The sequence below is a fragment of the Oryzias latipes genome, chromosome 5, assembly GCF_053564925.1.
Source record: "Oryzias latipes strain Hd-rR chromosome 5, Olatipes_Hd-rR_3.1".
Lineage (NCBI taxonomy): Eukaryota > Metazoa > Chordata > Actinopteri > Beloniformes > Adrianichthyidae > Oryzias > Oryzias latipes.
The window spans coordinates 26,562,949-26,581,065 of NC_136241.1; the positions used below are offsets into that span (position 1 = coordinate 26,562,949).

General features: G+C 42.4%; 1 long non-coding RNA gene across 1 annotated transcript; it reads right to left on the reverse strand.

Annotated features, from left to right (window-relative positions):
• Positions 1–775: 775 nt before the first annotated feature.
• LOC144992328 (uncharacterized) lies at positions 776–5,222 on the reverse strand. The gene is made up of 2 exons (XR_013656206.1): positions 4,967–5,222; positions 776–4,268 (listed from the first exon to the last, which is right to left on the reverse strand). It is a non-coding gene; the product is annotated as an uncharacterized LOC144992328 (long non-coding RNA).
• Positions 5,223–18,117: the final 12,895 nt, after the last annotated feature.

Genomic DNA, 18,117 nt, shown 5'->3' on the forward strand with positions numbered 1-18,117 from the left:
CTGTAATCCGTGCGCTGCATCGATCACTGCAGTGCACATCGCTGGCAATCAGTTGCAGCCTCACCAGGCTCCTGAATGTTTGAGTCGAAGCAGAAATAATCAGAATGCTGTGAAATAACCATAATCCTGCAGCCTGCATCCTAATCAGACCCCAGGCTGCGAGCGCGCACTCAGCTCCATGAAGGATAGTTGGCTGTGATCTATTCTCCTTATAGGATTTTGACCTGAAATTCAATAAACATTTTTCTTTTTTCCATCTAATCCAATGCTTGGCATGTATCTCGCTTTCTGTTAGGAAGAAAAGGATGCTTCTCTTCTTGTTAAAATGTTTCCAGGCACCAAAAGTCTCCAGTCTTTGAGTTTAGTGTGGGATTTGACCCTGTAACCATTTGTATCATCCTTGATACACACATTTCTGAGATCCCTATCTCATTAACATGATCAAAACCTTCCTTAAATTAATCATATATAACATGGTCTATGTTTTCTGCCCTGTAGTGCATTATCATTCCACTAGGGGCATTAGAAGGGCTTTCCCTGCTCACTTCAAAATGGCTGCTTCCGTGAAATCTAAAAAAACAGGAAACAGGAAAAGTTTAGCTAATTTTCATTTCTCAACGTTAGGTCTGTTAGAACGTGGTTAAAAGGGTAAACAACTACCATATTTTCCACTTTTTAGGGCACACCATCAATAAAAGGTTTATTTACAAACTTATGTCATATTTAAGGCGCACCGAAAAACAAGGCGCATTAAGGGAGACAAAAGAGTCAGAGATAAGGCAGTGAGTGAAACTTTATTAACTGCGTTTACAGCAACCTTAGAACATCTCTGTGACACGCTACATGTTTACAAATAAAAACAGAGTAATATAGCTGAACAAACGTTACTGTGACCACGCCCGGCACGGCTACAGGTTAGCCAGTAACACCTAACCTTGTTTTCAAAAACAACAGACCGGCATTACTGCAGAGCGCTATGTATCTCTCAAAATCACTTCAAAATCAATAAGCACAACCAGAATTATTCCTTAAATAAAACCATCCGGATTATAAAGAGCACCGTAGTTTTTTGAACAAATTAAGATTTATGGTTAGTGTGCCAAATAGTGTGGAAAGTATCACTGTTTTATCGATGCCTCTTGTCTTTGACTTCTTTTATTGTTTATTCCATTACATTTTTTGGTCAAACAAAAAACGGAGAAACTTGAACAAAATTGAGAGCAAATAGAAGAAATGACTGGAAGATAATCTGAGAGTTCTGGACCTCTCTAGGTCCCTCTGTGGGTGTGTGTGTGTGTGTGTGTGGGGGGGGGGGGGGTTCACCTCCTGTCGCGTCTGCTCAGACACAGCGAGTCCAGTCCCAGTCAGCCACAGTGACAGGAACAGTGTTGTTTCTGTTTGTGTCGACACATTTACCAGGATCTGCACAGTTTCACGGTGACATAATCCACAAGCAGACTGGGAATGATGAAATGCTTCTGCCGTTGGTCCATCCGGCCTTTTTTTCCCTCAGTTTTGATTTTATTTCTTAGAAATATATTGCTTGTTTCAAGAAAAAAAGCAGGAAAAACAAACTAAAGATTGTTTTTTTCCACGAGCCATCAGGCTGCTAACCTTTTATTTTATTGCTTCAGAATTTCTTTATGCAACATCATAACCATTCCTGCTAGTTTTTATTACTTACATTTTCTACTTTCTATCTTATCATAAAGATATTTATTTATATTCCACCATCTTCTAACAATTTAAAGTATTCAGAGGTTTTAGCATAAAAGTGCTTTGAATTTACTCTCTTTACAATAAATATAAAATCTTTTTTCAGAGAAATTCTTTTTTAATGCAATCAAAAGTTTACCAAAAGGCTGCTTGCTAAAAAAAAGTTTAAACAGTAAAAATTTGTGGACAATGAATTAATCTTGACAAAGCTTGATGCCAATTGTTGATAGTGTTTTTATGTTTTCTTTAAAAAAAATATGAGTTTAAAAGATCTGTAGCAACTATAATGCTGCTGATTTTAATTTTTCCCTGCAGCTTAACATTGTACCTTTCATTTTTGAGAAGCTGCAGTCACAATAAACTGTTCTGGTGGCCCAAGAGTTTTCACCATTAATTATTACGCCCACACCAGAATATTAACCTGACCTGATAACAAGTGATAGTCAAACACAGCCACTACAAACATTTTGCACATATTGGACGGATGAAAATTGATCATATGTGAAAATACATGGAAAAAGTGAATAAAGTTGTGGTCTGTGCGTGAAATTTTCTCAGATGTTTCATAAATGAACCACATTGAAACCAATGAAAAAGTATGAACAAAACACTCAAAGATCTTGTGAATCAACTGACAACATAAAGAGTGCGGGACGATTGCGCTGATTTATGCAGGAATGGCGAGCAATATTAAAGCTATCCAGCCGTACAGTTTTGAGCCAGATGCCAGCTCAGACGAGGAAAACAAAGACGTCCATACTTGTCTGCAAGTGGATGGAGTGAAGCAGGGAGCTTGTGTCTCACCCAGCATATTTTCGATGTTACACACAAGATCTTTTTCAAATGGCTTTTTTTTAAATCTGATACTGATTTACAACAATTTGTATAAAGAAATACTAAGAAATGCACTTTTGAACAGTGGCACGTAGGAGGCAACCTGCTCGTGTCTCCTGAGCTTTATGATATTTTTCTTATTTTTACCTGGACAACAATATAAAAGATCCGCTAACTGTATTCTAATTGTTATTTTTCTCAGGTTAATGCAGGAAAGCAAGTCTGGTTAATTTGTTAAATATTTCATTTATTTACACCCAGACAACACAAACATTTGTACAAATTTATAAATGAAGACGAAGAGAGAGAAAAAAATTATTTTATCTGGCACTGTGATTTAATTCTTTAAAACAATAAGTGAAAAGCTAAAGTAATAAAAGTAATCTTAACCAAAGAACTAGCATGCCAACTTTGGATGATTATGGTAAAAATGATAGACCACAAAAAAAAACACATCATACTTGACACACAAACAATGCTGGAGGATTTGAAGCTTTTTTTATATTCATTAAAACGAGAATGAAGGATTTCCTGTTATTTGAAGTAAAAGATAGCTAAAGATTTTAGGATATTTTTGAAAGATTTCATTTTCATCTCAATCAGTAAAGATATTTTTGAGAAACTGTTTGCATTTCAAAAGTTTAAAGATGTGTTTTTAACATGTTCTTGTGGCTTTTTTTCTGATGATGGAGGGCATCTATTAAATAAATTAAGCTCAAAGTTGCATTTCTGCGTATTTCTTTATTGAAATTATTGTGAATTAGGAAAATATGTTGTCAGGAAAACGTATTTGTGATGGCTTGCTCCACACCAACAGTCCCGCCCACAACTCAGAGGTGAATTTCTACTGAACTACTGCTGTTCTGCAGAAACTTTGTCCTAAAATATGACAGGTTTATTGATTTAGGCTAAAAGCGGCATGAAAAAACTACTGGGAAAGCTTTGAAAAGCTTTTTTAATGTTAGAAACACAAAATATTGGAGGTAAATTGCTCTAAAAGAGATGAAGGTGTTACACGCCACAGTCTTCTGTTTTCTTTGCCGTGCTGGATGCTTCACTCTGAATGTGCTCTCCGGGGAACGCTGCCTTCCACTGGTTTCTACTGCCGTAATCTTCTGGATGCTGAGAGGAGCCCATCACGGAATTTCACGCGCCCTTCCCTTCGCCGTCTTCCTCCTTCACCCTCTCCTTTTTCATCATCCCAGAACTTCCTACCCGCTGGAGAGCAGGCGCGAGGCGCTCCAACCCGCTGAAACTAATCACGGAAACAAGCAAACAAGTGGAAGTGCGAGCTGAGAGCCGCGCAAATCAATAGCGTGCTTGATTGGTGTGTATGTGTTGGCAGATGCACACAAGAATGGCAAACAAGACAAGGTCACAGCGAGGAAGGCGGCGTGGAGCCGGCTGCGGTCCTAAATGGATGTTACTTGACGTTAACAAACGAAGGAGCCTTTCTCCAAGTAGGTCGGCACCTCCTGTGACATCAATTTCCCTGCCAGGACTCAACCGCCACGTGTGCACACACCATCACAGACCAGCATGCACCAGGACATGGTTAATGGCAGTTTCTCGCCATCAGGGAGTACATCTGCTGCTGTCGCGCATTTCAGCTACTTTACTTGATCAGTTAATGGTGATAATTTCCCAGAGAGAGCCTCCACCTGGCTTCATGCCGCTCCGTCAGCTGCTGATTAAAGCTGAGTGTTTTGGAGCGTTTGCTGTGAAGAAAAAAAGAAAAAAATTCTATTATTTTTGGAGATTGTCACAGAGACCGTTCAGGATTATCTCGGGAATATTTTCGGCAAAGTTAAAAAAATAAGGCGAAACCGAGTAACTAAGGCCTGCCACTGGTTACACACTCCAAAAATCTTTTACAAGGTGACCTCGCAGCGATTCAGAGCATCTCCAATGCTTCTGCGGGCCCTTAGCTGTTACCATAGCAACCCCCACTGAGCTGACAGATAAGAGGCACAGCCTCCCACGTACACACATGCATTAAAACAAACGTGTTTGCTGAAACTGGGAAAGCATATGCTGCATTCTTTGAAATAAACCGAGCATCAGAGGCAAGGTGTTGGAAATGCCAATACGCCATTGTGGTAAAAATGGAACATGAGGAAACTCCAGGCTGTGAAGACAGAGCGTTCCCCTCCACTAGTTCTTGCAGTGGGAAGGCGGTCCGCATCTCTGCACTGCTTATCAGAACAAACAGAGATGAGGCTGGAAGAGCAGGATGCACATCGTGTACCGGGGAGGAGGATGAAAGCCGTAAGAACAAGAGGAGGTCTAACAGCCAGACACTGGGGGTAACTCCAGGGAGCCCTTCGGTACGGCACGAACCGGCTTCCACTGGGAACGCTTCCATTTCAACACATCACGCCAACACAAGGATGAGTCAAAAAAACAAAAAGATTACCTCTGATTCCACCCTAAACCTGACGCACGCTTCCCAAAGATACGGGAGAGCATCTGGAGCCTCCAACAGGCTTGTAATGAAGAAGACAAAGAAGGAAATCTAGAAGACATGAAAATCTCCTTCCTGCTTGCTCTCTGTGAGACAAAGGCTGCAGCCAATCATTCCCGCCACATCCTTTTCATGTCTTTGGAATCCACAGCGTGACGAGCGCTAAAACCTTTTAATAAATGCGCCAGACACTGTTCAGAGAGAATCTGCCGCGCCGTCCTCCGGTGCAGGAATTACTGAGGGTGTGTCTTCATGGCATTCAGCAAAACAATCATGCATGCGCCTCAAACTGCAAAAGAATATGCAAATGATGGAATTCAGGTATACAGGTAGGACAGAGGAATGGCAGGAAGTCTTCAGTTTTTCAGAGCAGCTTTGTAAGGGACCGGGAATGTTTCTCAGAGTAGATTTTTACTCTCAATGGTCCAAAATTTGAAGTTTCATTGGACTTACCGCAAAGAAGGGTCTAAGGGCAGGGATGCACCGTTTAGTTTAGTTCGTTTAGTTAGTTCAGTTTACAAATTTCTAATTGAATAATAAATAATACAATAATAAATACAATTGAATTGAATTGACTCAAACACTAGGCAAGTTAAAAGGTTCCTAAACACCAGCCACACTTGGTGCGTCCAAGAGTGACTTTTACGCGGTTTCATGAACACGCATGCAGCCGGTGATGTTCACATAACGGACAAGCTGGTGGCAGCAGGGAGGGGCTTTTTTTCTTATTTTGTTTTTTTAAACGTTTACTAGCAAATGTCCGCCACCTAGAGTGGGAAGAGGATTCATGTGAAAAGTCGAGGTGGTGCAAATCCCGCAAATCTTGCTCCCAGATTTTGTCTTTCCACGACCATGCAACACATGACTTTTCACGCATGTACCACCAATGTATAACTCTAATATCGCTTATACGACGCACATATTACGCTCAAATTACGTACTTGATGGATGAATCAGTAATAATTTGCACATATACAGCGGGATAATCACGCACGGTTCATGTTTTGTGTTGATTGACGTGTTGTTTGCGTGGTTTATTTGCACTTCTTCCGTAGTTTCAAAGTGGTTCATTCGTGATGAATCTGTGAAAATTCCACATAAAGACCACAACTTTTCTCACTTTTCCCACGCATATTCACATATGACCAATTTTCATCCGTGCAATATGCGCAAAATGTACATAGTGTGACACAACCTTTACAACGGTTGGCAACGTGACGACACCCATAGAAAATGATTTCTTTTTTCCAAGTCCAGCAAATTTAAGTCAATTTAGTTGCCGTTGTTTTGTTTTTTGTTTTTTTTGTGGCATGGATGCCGCCATGTTAGAGCCAGACAATGTCAGTACGCAACGATTATTTCGGGTTTGTCCACCCTCACTAGTTACAAGGGAGCTTGTTGGAAGGCCACACCCCTACTTCTTGAAACAGGGCTACACAAAATCTGTCAAAGGTTTAAAACACGAGACCGCCTACTTTTTTTGAGGCATCTGTTTGGTCAGTTTATAACTTGAATATTTTTCACAACAGAAAACATAATGAAAAAAAATAGGATTAATAAGAATACATTGAAAAAAAGTAGGTTATTATGACAAATCGAATGACTAGCTGTTGGCTGTTTTTTTCTCAAAAGAAATCTTTTGGCTTCTTGGTACTTCCTGTTTGGAACGTGAAGGGGGAGGGGTCACTCAGTCCAGTTCTCATTTACAATCAAAGGGTTATAATGAGGTGAAATCAAAGTCTATTCAGTTTTTAGCCATTTGGCTAAGAAGAACTCTGCTGTGGAGCAATTTGAAACACTTAACCATGAGCAGAATATTCTTTGTTTGTTCTGCTGTGTATCACAGATGCTTTTGTCAACAAAGCTGCTTTGACTTTCACCTTTGAAAAACAGCCTCAGTCATCTCTGGAACCCAACCAAGGCAAGTGAAGACAGGTGAACATCAGCTGCTCTGACACCCCTCTGAAGATGGGAAACTGCACCATGCCTTATGGTTCCCTCAAGGGCTTGATGTTTGGTGATGACCCTTCTCCGAACAGGTTCTGGGGGGGGGGTCATTCTTCTCCTTAAGGTGGAGGAGACTCGGTGGAGGTTGTGTGAAAAGGCGACACATTATGTTTAGTTGAGTTTGTCAAAACTGCATCAGAGCGTTGTTTTGTCAGCTTGATGTTGAATTTATACATCTGTTGTGGTAGAAACAGAATTTGATCTGAATCGTCAAAAACGCTCTCATGACAGAGCAGCACATTTCCCTCTCCCGACCGTTATTTCCCCCTTTTTTGGGGGGTAAACTCAGGCACTCTTTGTCTCCTTTTCTGCCTGATCCAAACATGCATCTTTGAAAAAGACTTGGATCCATCATTGGCAGCGTGCAAACCCCGGTTTGTGTTTGACTGACAGGTCTCCAGTTAATCTTAAAAGTGGATCGACAGCAGTAGACGAAAAACCCATTTCAGTTATTGTCTTAAAATGGTTTTAGCATAAAAACATTCATACTTACTCTGTTAAGTTAAAGCAAAAAGACAAAATTAAAGGAGACTCGAGTAGAAACAGCCCGAGGCTGATCACTGATGCCACTCACACTGCGCTTCCCGTCCTCATATTTATATACATGAGTCTCCTGTCACTTTAAATGCTGCAAGAAGCTGCAGGACAAAATCCTCTCCCTATTTTTCCAAAACGAACACTCCACTGTGTCATGGGCTAACACAGTTAAAGGAGGGAGCATCAAAGCTCCTTTCCTTGATACCGCAGAGACTTGAACCTCTTTATTTCATGGCTTTTAGCCAGTTTGTAGAAAATCTACCGTCATAGCTGCAGCCCAGCGGAAGACACAGCTGTGAATTCTGGGAAATGGGGGATCTGAGGGTCTCTCAGGTTAACAAGCTGTGAGGAATGATTACAAAAACAAAGAAAAAGAAACAGGATGTTTCAATTTTGTGCAGTGAAATTATATTTTTGGGCAATTTCTGTTCATGAGTTTAGCCTTAGTCACAGGTTTTTGGGCTGTCCTGGCCCGTGGAGGGTTGTAGGGGAGTGCAAATGTGTATTGCAGTCTCCTTGAGGATCGTACGGCCAACTCGAGGGAGATCATAAAAATGGAACATACCATTTTTGTGCACATGGTAAGTGTATCGTGAAGCATTTGTAAGGATTATGGAAGTTGGACGCCCCTCTGACGTATCTGTGATGATGTTGTATGGAGTCCTTAAGCCACATCGTAGTTGTTAAGATGCATGTGCTGGCTCCTACCTGACATCACACAAATGCCGCATGTGTGATACGCAAGTGCCTGTAGGACCATTGTAAGACGCCAACACAATCTACACTGTGATTGTCTAATTTCCTAATTTCGAACAGTCAGGGAGCGCACACTCAAGGGATCAGCACTGACAGGCTGCTCCATTTTTGTTGCACTGGTAATGTTAGGTTGGGGGTGTGAGGGGCTGTAAGCTAGAGGGAGAGCGCGTAAGCAGAAAGCTCTCAGTAGTGGGAAGGGGGAGCGAGGTTGCTGCACACTCCTGCCGCTCTGCAGACACTATGTCAGAAAATGACTTTTTTTCATTTTGTCTAAAAATGACCTAATCAAGATGAAAAGACCACTGGGAGGTCAAAAGATGACTGCAGTGGGGCTTTAAAAAATTAACACAACACAACAAATGTTATCCTAAAAAAAGCCAACACTGGTATCAAGACTCGTTTGTGGTTCTAGGGGCGGAAGCATCGACACACAGAGAGTTTGACAAACTTGCAAATTAGGATTTGCACATGATTTATGTCGGTAAAATGCAAAGATTCTGCTAAACTGAATGATTCCAGTTTATTCATTCACATATTTTCCTAAAAATGGTGCAATGGTTGGCGCTCATAGCTTACTGTAAGAAGGCCCTGGTTTCTAAGCCCGGGTGGGATCTTTCTGGTTGAAATTAGCATGTTCTCCTCATGCATGTGTGGGGTCCAAAAACATTCTATATAGGTTAATTGGTTACTCTAAAAAGTATCTCTAAGTGTGCATGGGGACCTGTGCAGAGTGGGTTGCAACCTTCGCCCAACATAGCCGGAACTGGCTGCGGCAACCCCATGACCCCAAAAGGGATATGGCAGGTTAACAGATGGATGAATGGATAAACTTGTTAATAACTTTGCTATTGAGATGCTAGCATAACCACAGATAATGTATACGAAAAACAACTTAGTTTCAGTATCAAAAGAAGCTGCAGAGTCAGTTTTCCTCATATTTTTCTTTACAAAAACACCATGAATTAACTTTATAAAAACTTTTTTTTTGCCACACACATATGTGTTCCATCCATTCTTCTTCAGAACCCACTAAAGGCCTTTTGGGGTCAATGGGTTGCTGGAGCCTATCCCAGCTGGTGTTGGACAAAGGCGGGGTACACCCTGAACAGGTTGCTAGTCTGTTGCAGGACTCAAATGCATTAATTTATTACAATATTGACTGATCAGTGGAATCACCCTTTTTTTTTTTTACTTACAGTACTCAGGAGTGTATAGGATTTACCTAAGCAAAAATTCAGAATCTTTGTTTTTCGTTTCCGAAAACGACATGTCTTTCTCTTTTCCTCCAAGAACCTCTCATTTGTGCATATAAGACATGTGATTTAATCTCCCCCCTTGTGGGGCCAGACAACTTTACTTTCTGACCTTCAACTTTGCAGATGAAGAACGATTTGCAGCTCAGCGTCTTATCCTCGGCTGGAGACGGGCCCCTGCCACGCTGAAAAAGAGTTGGCCATCAAGCTTCCTTATCTCCCGAGGGAGCGCTCCGTGCACTGATGTCTGGATATCTTCTGAGTGGAGCTGTCTGCCCCAAAATCCCAAGCGGCCACCGGCTTAGAGAAAACAGACCTCCTGGGCTGAATTCACTTTTTGATATCAGTCAAAGAGGCTTTTATCGCAGTCGAACAATGAAACGAGACAACTGATCAAGAGTCTGATGAAAACAGGTCGTGTCAAAATAAAAACGGGAAGATTTTGGTTTAAAGCTCGAATGATTTGACCTCAATCAAAAAGAATTTAGAGCAGCTTAAACACTTTCCTGGGGAATCTGACTGAAGCAGCTGCAGTACCCTGAGCTGCCACAGGGTGTCTCTGCTGCTCCAGTAACATCAAAGCAGTTTCTGTGGACTCTGGTAATGAGGTTTTGTCCTTCCTGCTCCCAGTGCGTCTGGTGAACAGGTGAATGGACCGACGCCTAAATGAGATCCAGCTGCTCTTGGCATGATTTATTTCTCTCTCCGCTCTCTGTGTGCAAATTAGTAAAAAGTGTTTGGTAATATTCTTGATTAGATTCTTGTACCGTACACCTCACTATCAGGGAGACATCTGTTCACAGATTCTATCCTTGCCTTATGCTGATAATGGGCTTCGTTTTTTTTTTCTTAACCTTTCAGGATTTTATGTTTCGTATATTTTGTCTTCATTTATTTGTTTAAATTCCTTTAGATGGAGTAACTCTGACAAGAACGCAGAGCTGTCGACTGCAACACCAAACAAATAAAACAGTCATTTAGATGTATAAAAACCTCAATAACAAGTATTTGTTAGGAAATAAAACTGAAAACTACACTCTCTTGACAACAGAACACAACTATAGATTTTAAAGCAACAGTAATCCAGTTGATTTATCTGAGCAAACCCAAACTTCTTCATTTTGTTCCTGAATTGATCTTTTTTCAAGTTAATTGGTTTCTTTTCTATTCATGACATCTTTAAGAGAGTGGGGAAAGTTTAAAAGAAAATTTGGAGGGGTTAAAACTCCTGCATTGTTAGAAACAGGTTATTTTTGCTTGGCCGACGGTTGAACCCAACAGAACTTAAAGGTTTGTCTATGGTCCAGCCTAGTAGGTTGTGTTTGACCAACAGATAAGCTCTGTAGTGAAGTTAAGCTTTTTAAGCCTTCGTCAACTTGCTAAGGTAAAACCTTTTTTAACACCTGCACAATTTGAAACAGTAATCCATGCTTTCGTCACGTCCCGGCTGGATTACTGCAACTCTCTTTATCTTGGACTCAGCCAGTCGTCTCTCTTGCGTCTCCAACGTGTTCAAAATACAGCTGCTCGTCTTATGGTTGGAGCACGCAAGAAAGACCACATCACGCCGATCCTAGCATCGCTTCACTGGCTGCCTGTGCATTTTAGAATTCATTTTAAGATTCTTCTGCTTGTTTTTAAATCTCTACACGGTCTTGCCCCGCTGTACCTCTCTGAGCTTCTCTCTCCCTATTCGCTGGCACGGTGCCTCAGATCAGCTGATCAGATGCTTCTGGAGGTACCGAGGTCCAGACGGAAGCTCAGAGGGGACAGAGCTTTTGCTGTAGCCGCTCCGAAGCTGTGGAATACTTTGCCGCTGGCCATTAGAGAAGCCCCTTCACTGTCCATTTTTAAAACCCGTTTAAAAACCCATTTTTATGCCTTGGCTTTTGGCCAAATATGAGACCACTGTTTTTCTAACTGTTTACTGTTTTCTATAGTTTTATCTCCTTCTGTGTCCCCCCCCCCCTTAACATGTTTTAATGTTTTTTACTATTGTGTTCAGCACTTTGTCTCAACTACTGTTGTATGAAAGTGCTATATAAATAAAGTTGAGTTGAGTTGAGTTGAGTTGAGTTGAGTTGAGTTGAATCGACAGAGTTTTAGTCAACATGTAGCAACATTCTGAATCCAACGTTGTATAAATCGATGAGCAGGTAGGGATGTCTTCTTTCTCTTTTTCTACTATTTACTATAGCCCATGTCCGTCACCAACAGCTGGAAAAGGCTTTGTGCAAAATGTGGAAGTGGTACGACTCCCATGAATTTTTCTCCAGGCTTTTTCTTGCACAGCTCTAGTCTGACATATGAAAGAATTGGTGTCATAGAATTCCAGATGGGCAGAAAAACAAAAATATTAATTTCTTTTCCATGGTCAATTTTCAATTTTTTTTTTTTTTCATTGAGTGCTGAAGGCCTATTGTGTTGGAAATATTTTACTTTTACACAATGGGTTATGAATCTTCTGACACACCAGAGGTATGTCTGAATAAACCCCTTTTGTAATTTAGGCTAAACTTTATTCATCTTAATTATAACATTTTTGTGTTGGCCCATACGGAAAAGAAAAGGAGGGAAGGAGAGAGAGGGATGTTAGAGGGGGGGAGATAGGGGGGGGCGGGGGGGGGGGGGTAAAACCATGAGGCAGCATAAGGCAGCATAAAGCAACAAGTTGCTGGATGGCTATAATTATTACAGTTATATTAAGATGTAATACAAATCTCGAAGGGGTGGGGCCTGCTCAATTTTCAAATAGTTGATACTTCTGTGAATTAGAAAAGATACAATCCATACGTCGCTTTGTAACCAGTTTGGCAGTCTGCTTCGGGTCACTGTCTATTGGGAAGATCCTTTGGCGCCCAAGCTTCAACTCTCTGGCTGATGTATTAAGATGTTGCATCAATATTTCCACATACTATTCTTTCCTCATGATATATATGTTGTGAAGTGCACCAGTCCCTCCAGCAGCAAAACAATCCCATAACATGATGCTACCACCCCCATGTTTTACAGTTGAGATGGTGTTCCGAGGTCTGCAGGCTTTCCCCTTTTTCCTCCAAACATCATGTACATTTTTGAATTTGAGAAAAGGAACAAATGCTTGTTTGAAAAAATCCTAGTCCAATTATTCTGACATTTAGCAAATAGAAACAATTTTGTTAATTGTGATTGACCTAAAAACAGGAAAAGTTTACTTTTATTTCATGCCTGACGGTGAGAAAAAAAAGCATATGTGTGTTTTCATGTGGTGTATGTAAACTTCTGGTTTCAACTGTATATCTTCATCATCACCCAAAGGGAGGTGTCCAGGAGTCATCTGAACCAGTTGCCAGAACCACCTCAATATGGTCCTCATCAAAGAGCAACTTCAGTAAAGTTTTTTTTCTCAAATTCTGTTATAGCATAATATTTTAAAGGAAAATTTAATTTTAATAATTTAAATCTAAGATGATACAAGCGTCATTCATGACTTGCTTGTGTCAGAAACTATTACGGTATAAAATACAGGAGACCAAACCTGCAGCTCAAACAGAAAATGCTAAATAAATAAACCTACAAATAAACCAACTGTAAATAATCTGTAGAACAGAGAAATAAAAAGTGTGACAAAGCAGATGGCATGACACTAGTGGTCTGGAAACCAGACTACTAAATACACTGAGGATAATTAAGTAAATAAAGACAGATGTGAAGGTTTAGCAATTTAAACCTGGTGTGATTGTGACAGAAAAATGATTAAATAAACAAACATGAAAGAACCAGGAAAACAAACCAAACTAAAGGGCACCATCCTCACAGTACTCTTCCCTAAAAGGGCAGATCCCAAATGCCCAACATGCCACTGCAGCAGGTAGGGGGCCTGGATGATGGCTAGAACAAAACAGCAAACCCAGAAAAACGTCCAGATCATTGTAGCTGAACAGGAGTGATGGTAATATGATAACCCTTCTATTCAGAGGAGCACCCCCCAACAACTCTGTTCAAGGACAAGAGACGGGAAGGGGTGCAGTCTCAAAGGCCCTCCTCAGAGACAAGTAAGATAAATCAAAAAAGGGGGAAAGACCAGCAGCCTTACTCAGGGACAGGAACAAAACAAGGAAGAGAAGCAGCTCCAGTAACTTACCAAAGTAACAAGACACAAGAAGAGGAGCAGCCCAATAACACTCTTCAGGGGCAGGAGACATAAAGAGGAGTGGCTCCAGTAACCATCCATTGTAAAAAGACGCATAAAGAGGAGCAGCTCAGTAACCCTCCTCAGAGGCAGGAGACATGACAGGGAGCAGCACCTGTAACCCTCCACTGCAACAAGACCCATGAAGAGGAGCTGCCCCAGCAAGCCTCCTCAGGGGCAGGAGACATGAAAAATGTGTGGCTCTGACAATCACCCTGAGGAACTAAGAATGACTGGAACAGGGATCCAAAGAAAAACCTTTTTCTGGCATAAAGTGGACAGCGATGACAAGAACCGTGCAACTGTATTCATAAACATTCTGCTGGATCCAAGTAGGTCAAATCAGTCTATCAGGAACTGGTCATTAAGGGTGGAAACTTTGTGATGTGACATTCAGTATCGAGGCTATATGGCATGTGCCAAGTAGGAGAGTGGGCATTCTGCAATGATCACATTGCGACTTGCTCCATTAAAGGGAGGAGTCAAAAGGATGACATTTAAAGCCCCGTTGCTGGGCTGCACGTGACGATTCATGAAGTGGTTCGGATTGTGTTGTGAGTTTTGACAGATAAATGAATCTCTAAGGCTTCATTGGAAATGTGGGTGTTTGAGAGTTGTAGTTAGTGTGAGTTTGGAGAAGGTTTGGATGGAGGTAGAGATAGTTTGGAAAATGTTTAGAGATTTGGGAGAAACTAGTTTTAAATAAACACCAATTATGTGACCTTCTAAAGAATAATCATTGCGTTGTCCATTCCCCCATTTTCCACACTGCCTGTAAATATCTACACAGTATATTCTTATCCATGTAATATTCATGTTTTATACAATTCTTTTTTTTTGCTGACAGTTTAAATCAGAGGTTTTCTGCACAATTCATACCAACTGACATTTTTGTGTCTAGTAGATGTCCTACTACAGCAAATGAATCTTCAAAAAGTTTGCTCTGAACCAACTGAATGAAAGGCATCAATGCTTCAGGAAGCTTCATCTGCCCATCACTACTGACAATGAAATACTCCAGGCTTGAAGTGGAAGTCCCCCTCCTATGGTTGCCGTATGGAGTGGGCCCCCCCTCTTTCGGTTTTATTTGCACCTTAGACATGTAGGGCCCTTGGTAGGGGGGGTGCTTGGACATCACTGCCAGCAAGCAGCAGATGTCCTCCTAGCACCCTACCCGCCAATTTTAACCGCACCTTAGACATTTAGGGCCCCTTGGTGGGGAGGGTGAGGGGACGTCACTGTGAGTAATCAGGAGATGTCCCCTTAGTGCCCTACCCGCCAATTTTAACTGCACCGCCCTTAGTACACACACCCCTCCCCCCTCAATATATACATCCCAACATAAACACACACACATGCACACACACACCCTCTCAAACACACATACACGCACGCACATTTTGCAAGGAAGGTGGGACCTAGGACCATCTGTCCCCTACCTCCTCCCTGGTGGGGGGTACGGGCCCCTTTGCAACGGCGGCCGTGTCCCCGGGGTGCCGGCTTCCTGGGCCCAGCAGTGCTCTCTCCGCGCGGTGGGGGGGTTCACATTACATCTGAGCCGGGGGTGTTTGTGTCCCTGGGGGGTGGGTTCTGGTCCCTGCTCCTGAGCGCTGGGCCCCGCCAAATTTCCAACTGTAGCCGAGCCTGGTCGGGCCATATTTACAACACCCCTTGTGGGCCCTCTTTTTTCCCCGGGGTTCCCCCTCCTGGGCGGGGGCGGCGGGCCCCTGCCTTGCTCCTCCCTGGACCAACCGTGGGCCGGGCGGATGGCTGCCTGGAGTGCGGAGCGGGTCTCCCTTGGGGGGTCCTGGCTCGTACCTGGGGTAGGGGCGGGGGGATGCCCGGAACTCCTGGGTGGTGGTGGGGTGCTCGTCTGGGGCTGTGGGCGTCCTTCTCCGGTGGGGCCCTGCGTTGGGCGCTCCCGGCGCGGCGGGGGGGCTGCTCTCCTGGTTGGGCTGGGGCGGCGCTCTCTTTCCCTCCGTGCCTCCCTGCTCTCTGGCTCTGGGGGCCTTGCGGCGGTCCTGCTGGCCCTGGCCTGGGTGGCGGGCTTGGTCGCCCGGGCGGCGGTTGTTCCCTGCCGGTTCCCGTGTGGCGTTGGGGGGGATTCCGGCTGCCGCTGCTGCTGCGGTGGGGGTCTTGGGGTGGGGATGGCTGGGCACTCTCCCTCCTTCTTGTCACGTTCCACCATCCATTTTAGAAGAACATAAACACTCACCTGAGCACAGGTGTTAGCTCACCTTTGCACTATCAGTTTGCATGATTGAAGGACTGAAATATTTCACACTAGTTGGTTTTAAGGCATAAGTATGCGTGTGAACACTATCTGTTTTGTGTACATGTCGACAGGTGGACATTTTTGCAGCTAGCAGGTGTCTTTATAACATTTGAGTGTGTGTGTGGATAGGCCCCGCCCTTTTGTACTACATTTGAACCTTACCATAATGATTAACAACCAGTAAACTTGTTGCTTTATGCTGCTTCATGGTCTTACCCCCCTTCCCCTCTTATTATCACCCTCCTACCCCCCCCCCCCCTCTCTCTCTCTATCGTCCCTCTCTCTTCTTCCCCTCTTTCCTTTTCCGTCCGGTCCAACACCAAAGATTTTCAAACATGATTGAAATTAATAAAGTTTGGCCTCAATTACAAAAGGGGTTTATTCAGACATACCTTTGGTTTGTCTGAAGATTAATAACCCTTCTTGTTAAAGTAAAATATGTCCAACACAAGAGGCCCTCAGCTCTCATCTGCCTGCCTAGCTGTTGGACAGGACAAGTAAAAAAAAAAAAAAGTGGAAGTCCTTCAAACAAATGACCACAAAAGTAAAACAAACTCATGATTAAAGCAGAGAAACAAAAGGATGCCAACACAGACAACCTGGCAAGATGGAAGTGAAAAGCAGACTCTTAAATACACAGAGGACAATCAACTAAACAAAGACAGCTGTGGATAATTAGCAACTTGAACCTGGTGTGACTTTGACAGGGGGAAAAACCCAAAATCTGTAAACAAAACATGGCAAGAACCAAGAAAACATCTGAAAACAAACGTAAGGGAAGGTCACCGTCACAGTTTGGTTGTCACAACATTTATTCATCTTCTAAACCCGTTTTGTCCCTTTCGGGGTCACGGGGCTGATGGAGTCTATCCCGGCCACACAACATACTGTCACAACATTTAAATCTAAAATCACTATTTCAAAAAAACATCACAATGTTGGAAACTTTAGAGTTTCAGACCTTTAGATTTCAATTTTGTCCTATTACAAAGTATTAATAAGTAGTCTTTGTTGCCAAACTAAGCAACTCTTTCCTCCTTCCATAAAAAAACATATTTTTAACAGATTAAAATCCTTTTTTCTTCAATAACACTAAATCTGCTGGGGTTTTCTAGAAAGAGCTTTGTAGCAATTCAATTAAGCCATCTTTAACTTTCCTTTTCCTAAAATTGTTTTTCTTCCTTTGCAGACATTCCTACCTTAAAACTCCAAAAGCTAAATAATTGCTCAGTGAATTCAGAACACCAATATTTTCATCATTAACCTCCATGTGCTCTGTCTTTATGAGATTTTCTTTCCCCCCAGAATGATTTAATGGTGAAACCCTGCTGCTTTAATGTGCCTCTTGTATGCTCAGGAATCAGATAATGGTGGAGTCAGAAAGTGTAGCAGGTAAATTAATTGTTTCCTAAACAGATGGAGCCATAAGAACATGGAAAATCAGGAAAAATCTGTGAATTGGTTCAGGCTGCTTTTTGCAAGGTCATAAAAATCATCCTATGCTTTTGTCAAATGCACCCTCGTGTGGGGTTGACCTGTATGGGTGGTGTGGGTTTTAGGGTTGTCCAGGCCGATGGAAGGTCATAGACAGGAGCACCTTAAAGGGAGCACAGGTGTGTCATGCTACATTCACACCGGGTATGTAACGCGCGTTCAAGAATGCAATAAATGGGCATTCTTGAACACATGTTTAGCATACGGTGTTCACACTGGACTGTCACTACCCAATACTAGCGCATGTCTGCCACCTAGACTTAGAAGAGGCTTGTTGTGAAATGTAAAAGCGGTGGAAAACTTGTGAATCTTCCTCCAGCTTTTTCTTTCACAGCTCTATTCTGATAAATGAAAGACTTGGTTTTGTATAATTCTAGCCGGGCAAAAACTGCAATATCAGTTTCCCCTCCATGATCAATTTTCAAACTTTTGGCACTTCGGTGAATTGAAATGGACGCCATCTTCACTACCAAAGCCAAGTCTCTGATTGGTCAAAGTTGGTTTAACTCTCAACGCACGTTCAGTGACGCTGCATTTTGTATGTAGAGCTGGATAACGTTTGTAAAACCTACATACGTTAGAATGGTTGCTTCGACAATGTAGCATCCCT